Source organism: Rhinopithecus roxellana, chromosome 14 (assembly GCF_007565055.1).
Source record: "Rhinopithecus roxellana isolate Shanxi Qingling chromosome 14, ASM756505v1, whole genome shotgun sequence".
Taxonomy (NCBI): Eukaryota; Metazoa; Chordata; class Mammalia; order Primates; family Cercopithecidae; genus Rhinopithecus; species Rhinopithecus roxellana.
Genome location: NC_044562.1, coordinates 1,735,307 through 1,746,152, shown reverse-complemented (window position 1 = coordinate 1,746,152; position 10,846 = coordinate 1,735,307).

Below are 10,846 nucleotides of genomic sequence, written 5' to 3'. Positions count from 1 at the left end.
ATTACAGCTGCCCGCCACCTCACCCGGCTAATTTTTTTACTTTTTAGTAGAGACAGGGTTTCACCATGTTGGCCAGGCTGGTCTCAAACTCCTGAACTCAAGTGATCCTCCTGTCTTGGCCTCCCAAAGCACTGAAATTATAGGCATGAGCCACCACACCGGGCCAACATTGTATAATTTAAATAAATACTTAAAGGAACATATGAAAAGAAATGAATGTATGAATTAAATTCCAGTTAAAGAAGGCTTCTTTTCAAATAATCAGCACAGGAAAGGATGAGCTAAAGTCATTTTCCTGAAGTTACTTTCATCCTTGAAGACACACCTTGTGTTAGCAGTCTGAGGGCTTGCTTTTTAGCAAGTCAAGATGTCACTGGAGTAATCATAAATCTTCACATATAATGGAAATTTTGAGTTAATTGGTGGTACAAATTCTTGGTGTGATAACTCAGGATTGGCATTGATGAGTATGACTTTTTCAAGACTGACAAGCAAAGACCATAAGAATGAATTGTATATCCAAGATATAAACCCTTGTGCTCTGACTACAAAATTCGAATGTTACTGAATTCACAGAAAGTTTCTGAAGGAACCTAAATGGGAAGTGGAGGTAGATTGAAAAGGAGAGAAAGGGGACCACACTTTTTTTGTGGGGGGGGACTGAGTCTTGCTCTGTCACCCAGGCTGGAGTATAGTGGTGCAATCTTGGCTCACTGCAACCTCTGCCTCCTGGGTTCCAGCGATTCTCCTGCCTCAGCCTCCTCAGTAGCCGGGATTACAGGCACACACTACCACACCCGGCTAATTTTTTGTATTTTTAGTAGAGACGGGGTTTCACTATGTTGGTCAGGATGGTCTCGAACTCCTGAGCTCAGGCCATCCACCTGGCTCGGCCTGCCAAAGTGCTGGGATTACAGGCGTGAGCCACCGCACCTGGCCTACACTTTTTAATTTGACTACTAAACCTTAAATTCAGCAGGAAAATGTTAATTATTTTGAGGAAAATAGTGGCAAAGAACAAGGTTATAGCCCTTTTCAGTGGAGAGGCCATTGGGCAGCTACAGAGAATCAGCTCCTTTTCCTCACATGGAGAAAACTCTGAATGACCATTTCAGCTCCCGCTGTAGGATCAGCTGTAGACTCAGATGCAACCAAATTGCATACCAATTTCTGCTTCCACCTATTCTCTCCCTTCCTTCCTTCCTCCCCTCTTCCTTCCTTCCTTCCTTCCTTCCTTCCTTCCTTCCTTCCTTCCTTCCTTCCTTCCTTCCTTCCTTCCTTCCTTCCTTCCCTCCCTCCCTCCCTCCCTCCCTCCCTCCCTCCCTCCTTCCTCCCTCCCTCCCTTCCATGCAGGTCTGTCTCCTGAGATCACATCCCAATGACCATTTTGCACACCACTCTCAGACTCAGAGTCTATTCCCAGAGAATTCAATTTAAGCTAGCTACAATTGATTATAACTATTATCACTTATTGGAGACATTTGATGTTATGCCTTACCCATCAGACCCAGAAGCACCCAAGTCATTCTGAATTGATAGAGGACCTATGGAGTCAGCACTTCATCCTCTTGGCCCTGGCTGTGTCCATTTTCAACTTCTTCCCCTTTCCCCTACCCCAGTCCTCGGGTTCTGTGGATTGAAAGCAGAGTCTGCTGTATTCAATACTCTAGTGAGACACAATTGCTTGTTAACACCAAATCCCACTGTAGTGCAATGGTTTGCAGCTTTAGTGTTCCCAGACACTTTGGATTCTAGAATATTTGGTGGCTCACTCAGAGAGATTCCTTTGCATCTATAAATATAACCTTTAATAACCTATCAGTGTCACATCACTGGTTGCATAGACTTGTTTGTTGTCCTTTCAGGATTCTTGAAAATATTTCCAAGGCAAGGTCCTTGAGTGTTTCAGAAAATATGTAACTTTCAGAGATTACAGGCTGCTGTCATGCTACTTTTGAAACTTTATCTGTTGCTTACCTAGTGCTCTGCACTGCAATATGTAACCTATCTAGCTCAATATTGCTTCTGGAATATATAGTAAAATCAGCAACATCAGTTATTGTAGCAAAAATAAAAATGACCCATTGATCATTGAATTTGGCAGCACACAATCAAAAGATGTTGTGATGGCTGGGCGCAGTGGCTCACGCCTGTAATCCCAGCACTTTGGGAGGCTGAGGTGGGCGGATCACGAGGACAGGAGTTCGAGACCAGCCTCACCAACATGGAGAAACCCCAACTCTGCTAAAAATACAAAAATTAGCCAGGTGTGGTGGCGCACACCTGTAATCCCAGCTACTCAGCAGGTTGAGGCAGGAGAATTGCTTGAACCCAAGAAGTGGAAGTTGCAGTGAGCCGAGATCGGGCCATTGCACTCCAGCCTGGGCAACAGAGCAAGATTCCATCTCAAAAAAAAAAAAAAAAAAAGAAAAAAAAGATGTCGTGATATACTTATTGAAAACTACTTCTGAAACTCGGAAGTTTATTAGTCATTGCAGTGTATGATATACTTCAAGTGCACTGTCTGCATCTGTATTTTGTGACTCCCCAGTCCCTTCTACAGTGAGTTATTTGAAGCTGAACCAACATTTAAAATCAGAGTCATGTTGTTCAGAGTATGTAAACCAAAATGGGTAGATCTCTACAGAATGACATGTGAAGAGGGCTGACGTTTTGGCTGCATCCAGTTTAAGTCCAGTACCCTGTACTCTGGGACACTTATATTGTCAAAACTGATGAATCAATTGGCCCCAGGTCGTACATGCCATTGTTTCTAAGTGTATGAGAAACACTGGAATCAGAATCACCCAGAATCCATGAAAAATTGCACATTCCTGGGTCCCACCCTAAACCTTTTAAATCAGGATTTGGAGGCATCATGCCCAGGAAGGTATGCTTTTAGCAAGCTTCCCATGTAATTTTTCTCTTTCTTTCTTTCTTTCTTTTTTTTTTTTTTTTTTAGACAAAGTCTCATTCTGTCACCCAGGCTGGAGTGCAGTGGCATGGTATCAGCTCACTGTAACCTCTGCCTCCTGAGTAGCTGGGATTATAGGCACACACCACCACATCCAGCTAATTTTTGTATTTTTAGTGGCATTGAGGTTTCACTATGTTGGCCAAGCTGGTCTCGAACTCCTGGTCTCAAGTGATTCACCCTCCTCTGCCTCCCAAAGTGCTGGGATTATACGCATGAGCCACTGCACCTGGCCTTCCTATGTAGTTTTTTAATGCACACTGACTTGTAAGAATCACAGAGTTATCAAATGAGCGATACAAACCAGAAGCATGATCTCTTGATAGAAAAGAGGGAGGCTGGAACTTGGTCTTTTTATGATTTCCCTTCCTTTCTTCTGCCTTCAGGTACTTCTCTTCCCAGGGTCTAGCTCACTTTTTGCCTTAAGCTCCTTACTTACCACGGCTCACCTGTCCCGTACTCTGGCAAAACTGCTCCCAGTCTCTTCTAATCAAACCCCTATCATCAGATATTGTTCTCCTTTGGGCAACAAGACAGACATCTGATTCAACCAATTCACATGTATACAGGTGAATCATTGAGAGACTCTTCATTTTGCCAGAGTAATTTTTATGAGCCTGCCTTCCTTCCTTCCTTCCTTCCTTCCTTCCTTCCTTCCTTCCTTCCTTCCTTCCTTCCTTCCTTCCTTCCTTCCTTCTTCCTTTCCTTCCTCTCTCCCTCCCTCCCTCCCTCTCTCTTTCTCTCTTTCTTTCTTGACATGGGGACTTACTCTGTTGCCCAGGTTGGAGTGTGGTGACCTGAACACAACTACAACTCCACTGCAGCCTCGACCTCCCCAGGCTCAGGTGATCCTCCCACCAAAGGATCCTGAGTGGCTGAGACTACAGACGTGTGCCACCAAACCCAGCTAATTTTTTCATTTGTTTGTAGAGGCAAGGTTTTGCCTTGTTACCCAGGCTGGCCTTGAATTCCTGGGTTCAGGCAGTCTACCCGCCTCAGCCTTCCAGTGTGCTGGGGTTATGGGTATGAGCCACTGGGCCTGGTCTTTCCTTCTTTCTAAGAAAGGAAATTTTTAAGGAGAGGAATACCAAATGGCACATTAATCCTTCTGCCCTATTGAACATGAGCTAATCCTCTGTACTATATTTACTTTTTAAAAACCTTTTATTAAGTTTTCAAAATGTCTTCTTTTCTTTACTTCTGAGCCCAGCATTTCTCTGAAAGCTCTATATTTTTTCACAATGACACTCTTGGAAGCAATAGTGAGGGTTCAGAGAGGGTGCAGGCAGAAAGTGATGGGGTTGGGGATTGGGGCCTTATCTACTAATATTATTCTTCCTTATATATTGTTTCTATTTATCTAACTACTTCAGTGATGTGTAACCCCTCCTCCCCAGACTGGTCACTGTGTAGTGTCATGTTCAGGGAAACTCCAGTCTGGCCACAGGGTGCAGAAGAATAATGAACCTATTTACTATGAGTAAAGAGGTGAAATAGGGGTTTTGTAACATGTACCACACAGAAAGCTTCTGAACAACATTTAGGCTTCTCTGTTACTCCCTAAAATTTCCCCTGCTGGAATCATGTCTCTCCCATTTCTCCACCATAGAGCTCCCTCACAGTTTTGCTATCTTAGGTTCACCTCTTTCTCATACTGCATCCTCATACATCGTACCTCCCAGGTGGGTCTGCGCCGCCTGATGCTCTGGAAAGAGATACCTGGTTTCTCACTCTGTCTTTTTTCTTGTGAGATTCTGCATCCCTTCCTCTCCCTGAAATTCTGCTGGATAACATCCCACTCCTTACAGACAATTAGCTGACCTGTTGAATCCTCCACAGAGGACAATACCACAGGAATCCGAAAGGCAAAAATGATCATGTCCCATTCCAGAACCAAGCACTCAGCTCTTCTTCTCTGAAGGCATGTGAGTCATAAACTGGAAGAAAAGAGAAAGAGGAGAGAGAAAGGGAGAGAATTCCAATTTTACCAGCGCTCTTCATGGAGACTGAGGATGCCCCTTTCTTTTTTTTTGCAAAAAAATCCCCACCTGGTTTTCCCATTTCCTTGTATAACATCAGACACGTAGTAGACAGCCACTTCGTATTGGTTATTAAAAGTCATTCCATAAAATAGACAAAATGAAGTTTTCCAGCTAACACCAAATTGGTTTTATATCAATTTTTTGAAGTCTTGTGAACTTTCTTAAAACTTATCCCTAATCAAATGTAATTACAGATAAGCATTCAAATATGAAAACATAAAGAAGTCTGGGATCATCTGCCATTTTGTATTATTTTGCTATTGCTACTCTCTAGTTATGAGTTGATTCTACTTGTAAAAATCTAAATTATATCTAAGATCAAAATCAAGATAGAAGAAGAGGAATAACATTAATCTATGCTAAGGCCAGTTGCTGTCTGCGTGTATCACTTCATTTGTCTTTGCAATAACCCTATGAATGAGTGCTTGCTAACCCATTTTATGAATGAGAAAAGTAACTGAGGCTCAGAGTGGTAAATAACTTGCCCAAGGTCATAAGAACAAAAAAAGTAAAACCAGGATTTGCATTCAGATTTGTCAGGACCCCAAGTCTGTAATCTTTATTCATCACTATAACATGCTGCCTCTTTTTTTTGTTTTGTTTTGTTTTTGTTTTTGTTTTTGTTTTTTTGAGATGGAGTCTTATTCTGTCACCCAGGCTGGAGTGCAGTGGCGTGATCTCAGCTCACTGCAATCTCTGCTTTCCGGGTTGAAGTGGTTCTTGTGCCTCAGTCTTTTGAATAGTTGGGATTACAGGTGTGCACCACTACACCCAGCTAATTTTTATATTTTTCATAGAGACAGGGTTTCTCCATGTTGGCCAGGCTGGTCTCGAACTCCTGAACTCAGGTGATCCACCCGCCTCAGCCTCCCACAGTGATGGGATTACAGGCGTGAGCCACCACACCCGGCCAACATGCTGCCTTTTAATCCTGAATTTTATTCCACTTTGGGGAGTTGTCTTGGGCTTACTCTAGCTGTTTTGTAGATGATGAAGAATCATTTCTGTCTAGTTAAGCTTTAAACACCAAAGAACAAAGTGCATCATATTTCTACATATGAAAAGCCATTTGGAGTGTTGTATAGAGGATTGTCGTTTTGAAGCACTCTCACACATAGTAATTGCTGACCCAGTACAAGAATCTAACACAATTTGCCAGAGTCTTATTTATTATTTTGTACTAAAGCCAGAGAACCTAGAAATCCAGTTCAGTATTGGCTTTCCAACTCCTGAGCTGAAAGAGAGCCAGGTAGAGCAAACTGGCTTTCTCACTGTCTTTTTTCCAGAGGCCCCAAGCTAAGGCATCAATCACATTTGCCCCCATATTCCAACTTTAGTAGTTGAGTGTGAGAGTGTGATTCAGCCCCTTTTGCTCAGTGTCTCTTATTTTATTCTACTACCTCATTCTTTTTTTTTTTTTTTCTTTTTTGTTCCACTTTTAGCTCAAGTTTCTGGGCATATAAAAATAAAATGTAAAATGTGATAGGTGCATGTGTTAGTGATTTACAGAGGTGGATTCCAGCTTCCTTTTAAGGCCAAAACTATGGATATTGCTTTTGTTTTATTGTTCCTTATCTATCCAACTGTGCTGTAAGTTTCCTTTAGGACAGAATCCAGGTTTCATTCATTTTTGTAGCCTCCTCTCTCCCCGTGATGCTTATCCCGGTGCCTTGCACATTGGAGGCCTTCAATAAATGCTTATTGAAATACATATGTAAATACATATGGATGATAAAGGCAATAGAATTCTATATATGTCCAGCATCAAAGAAAGTAACCTCAATGTCTCAATGGTTTAAAAACTTTTGTTGTAGTCTAAATGAGTTTGAAATGTTTAATTCAAAACTGGCAAAGGCCTCTGTGTCATTTAGGATGCTTTTGGCTGCAAGTAACAGAATAACCAACTAAAAGTGGCTTCACGAGTAAGGTTAAATGAGATGATATGACAGGAGGTCTGGGGGAAGATAGTTTCAAAGTTGGTGTGGTGCCCAAACAATATAATCAAGGACGTGGGCTCTTGGCATCCTTTGTTCTTTCTTCCTGAGTATCTCATGGTTGCCAGATGGATGCTTCATATCTAAATAATCTTGTCTTCCCAGAACTTATTTCAAAGGTGGGAAAAAAAAGGCTAGGGAGAGTTTTGTTACACATCTTTCTCCTTTTATCAGAGAGGAAATTTTTCCAAGAGGTCTTTCAGAATACTTTCCCTTTCCTTTTGATGGCTCAAAAGGGTTACCCCTGTATCACTGGCATCTGGTGAATGGAATTATCCTGCACTGTGATTGGCTTAGACCACTCACAGTTCATCCACTTGGAGTAGAGGAGAGTTCCACCTTTTTAAAAGTCTCCTTAAATTAGTTCCCTGCTATCTCCTACTTGAACAACATCAGGATTTTGGCCACAGGAAGAAATGGGGAAGAGCTGTTGGGGAGGAAAACAGCAGCATCTGTTACCTCCTATGTGAAATAATTTTTGCAAGCAGTTTCTGTCAGACATATGAGTTAGTTTGTGAGATACTTAGACCCCAAAACGGGGGTGAGTGGCTCGTGTTTATGTATTGCATGTCTATTACCAACATATCTGACATTATTTAATTCATGCACCATCAATCTAGATGAGGATACTAATGCCCAAGAAGGCAAAAAAATTGCTCAAATTTGCACATAAGTTCGAAGCAGGCTTGAGATTGAGATCTATGTCCCTGTGACTCTAAAACCTATGCTCTTTTCTCCATGTTTTAGGGAGAACTTCTTTTCAGTTTGGGATATTTTTACTCTTAAGAGAACTCATAACCAATTCTTGAAGTTCTGTGACCCAGAAAAAAATATCCTAGTATGCCACAACCTGCTCAGGCCTGGAGAAGCTTGCCTCCAGAGCAGCAGTTCTTCACCACTGTGGCGAAGCATCTTGATGGGTTTCAATCAATTATGAACCAGAGCAAAAGGTATCTGTTATCTACAAGAATTGAATATCAGAGTTTGAGAATACTATTTTTAGTTTATAAAGGAAGGGGTGGAAATCCTCACTTTGACTCACTTGCCTTCCAGTATAAAGCAAAGCCTTGGGTGTGAGAGAAATGCCAGAAATTTCATATGACCTGTAACCTAACTTACTGGGGTATGGTAAATGCTTTCTACATAGTTACCGTATGCAACATGGGTGTCCTGACAGAAAAAAAAAAAAAAATGCAAAGAACCATTAGATACCATAAATGTACTCCTGGCTTCACACTTTTGGAAAGAACATCTTCTCAGGTTGTAGCTGCTATTTCTAGAGGCTGGGATATTATATTTTTTAATACTTCTTTCTTGAAAGGAGCAAAATGGTTCTACCCTAAGTCTAATCATATGAATCTGCAATTGCCTTTTCAGTATCTGTCCCCCCTTATCCTCACAGTAGCCTAATTTTTCCCAGAAAATATCTCACCCCTATTCCCAGCCATATGGTTAAAATGGGATGGATCCCACCCCAGGGAGTGAATCATGATTGGCCACAACTTATCATTCTTTTGCTTCCTTAAAGTTAGACCTTTCACATGTTTAACTAAATGAGATCATAATATAGTCATTTTATATGTGTGAGTGTTAAAAACATTAGTTTATTAAATATAAGCAATTTTAAAACATTAAAGTTTGTATAAATCTTGTTTTGGCATATTTTGTCCAAATTTTAATGTAATGGAAGAGGCCTAGGTTTCTCTTGTCATCTGAGAGCTCTGATCTAGACCACTGATTCCAGATCAGTGACCTCCTCACTAGCTTGGTTCTTCACTAGCTGCAGTTCTCAACTGAGGCATCTGAGTCCCACAGAGAATAGATCACCTGCAAGCTCTGTTGGATCCTGTGGCCCCACTGTGCTGTATCTGCCTATTTATACACCTCTTCACCCACCCCTGTTAAAAATAAACAGGAATTGAACTCTCTCTCTTTCTCTCCTCTCTCTGTTTTAACTTTAGGCCTAAGTCTAAAGGTCTGGTTCTAAGAGGGATCTGAAAGGACCTCTCTTTAACCTTGACCTTAAACTCACTTTTTCATCAAAACACTGATTCTCTGACACCTCTAATAACTTTAGTGTATCTTTACTGCCTCAAATTCTATCTAAAAGAAAATCTGAAATAGTATTTATACCTTTATTTGGAAGGAAAAGGATAATTGAAAAAAATTATTTTAAAAATAAAGATAGCTTTTTATTTTTTAAAGAAGTAACTAAGCTGGATGTTACATGTTAATCCAGTCTTAGAAAGTAAGATAATTCTTTAGGGTATAGATTCCTAACCCCTCAGGATATTCCTGTCAGGTACATTCTTAAATTTGAGAACACAGAACTTTGAGATGGATAGTAGCTCTTACTCATTATGTCCTGGTGATGTTGCTTTCTTAAGAACAAAGCATACAATGCCTGGTTTTCTCAAAACCTTCTGTACTGGGGACTTCCTTATCATATAAAGGTATCCTGATGGTACTTTTTCCTAGCTGAAGTTTTCAGATGCAAACGAATAGTACCCTGAAAGAGAAGAGTAGTTGGTCGATTTTTAGTCCATATTGAAGAAGAGGAAAAGAAAACAAAGGAGGAGGAGGGGGAAAGAGAAGAAGAGGAAAGAGAAGAAGCAGCCCAGGACAATTCTTTATCTTTGACTTTGGACATTGCCAAAGGCATCTGGCTATAGTTTCCTGGTTAATGCCACTTTCACTGGTGGCCATTATCTAAAATTGTTCAGCATCCACATCACGCGATTCAGCACTCTGGAACATGAGGACACCTACGGAACCTCAACAGGTCTAAGCCAATACAGAGAAGAATACAATCCGGTAAAGGTTAAACTAAAACCAAATAAGGTAACACGAAAGATCATCAAATATCTGTTCTTTACATTAGTCAAATTATAGTAGCTTTTAATAAAATGAATTAGATTAAAAACTTAATGTTGGTTTGGGAGGATGTGTTCATTCTGTAGTATCATACAATGTTATAATGATCAACTCTACAGGATCATTACACTGTGATAATATAAAATAGGTATTTCTAATCGAAGCAGTATTTTTTAACCACAGATGGCATAAATATCCATATACGTGATGCAACTGGAATTGGTAATAAATTTATTTTTCTCCCCATTTATGGCAGAAGACCTGTTAAGTGTGTGCCTGAGGGACTACAATTAAGAATGAGAGAAAACACTGCTTAATAAAGTTGGGATCAGGCATTTTAAAAGAATGCCTATGTTTAAAACAGCTAGAGAGCTGACCTGTTTATAGGAAATAGTTCTGCCAGAATTAGAAGTGGAAATAAGGAGACGATAATGAAATACAGTTTAACCAGTAAAGGGCAGTGAACATATGTATCACTCCACACCACACAAATATGTTGCCTGTTTAGATAGAGTTGTGGTTTCTTTTGTCAAGCTATTCTATTTCCTGTTAGAAAGGCTAACTTCGAAATACCACTTTTAGGAATGGGAGATAGAATAAAAACTTTATTAAATTGCTTAAATTATTTCCTCAAATTTCTTTCATGTTGTTTGCAATAATGAGATGAAATATCCTCATAAGTTTCCCATTTATACATAGCTTATGGGAAATAAGGATTCAGTCTTAACTGACTGAATGGTCAAGCCAATGCTAATGGTCAAGCATTTACATCTGGAAGTCACTAGAAGGTGTTTTTTTTTTTAGGTGAAAGGTCAAAGTCCAAGTGGCAATGACCTATCAATCAGGCACTTGCCTCGTGTATGGTTACATTCCAGCCATATTTACCTATATTGGGCAGAGGGCGACTCAAGTGGTTTTCTTTCCTCTTCCCCCTGTGATGCAAGGAGGCTGTACATTTGCAA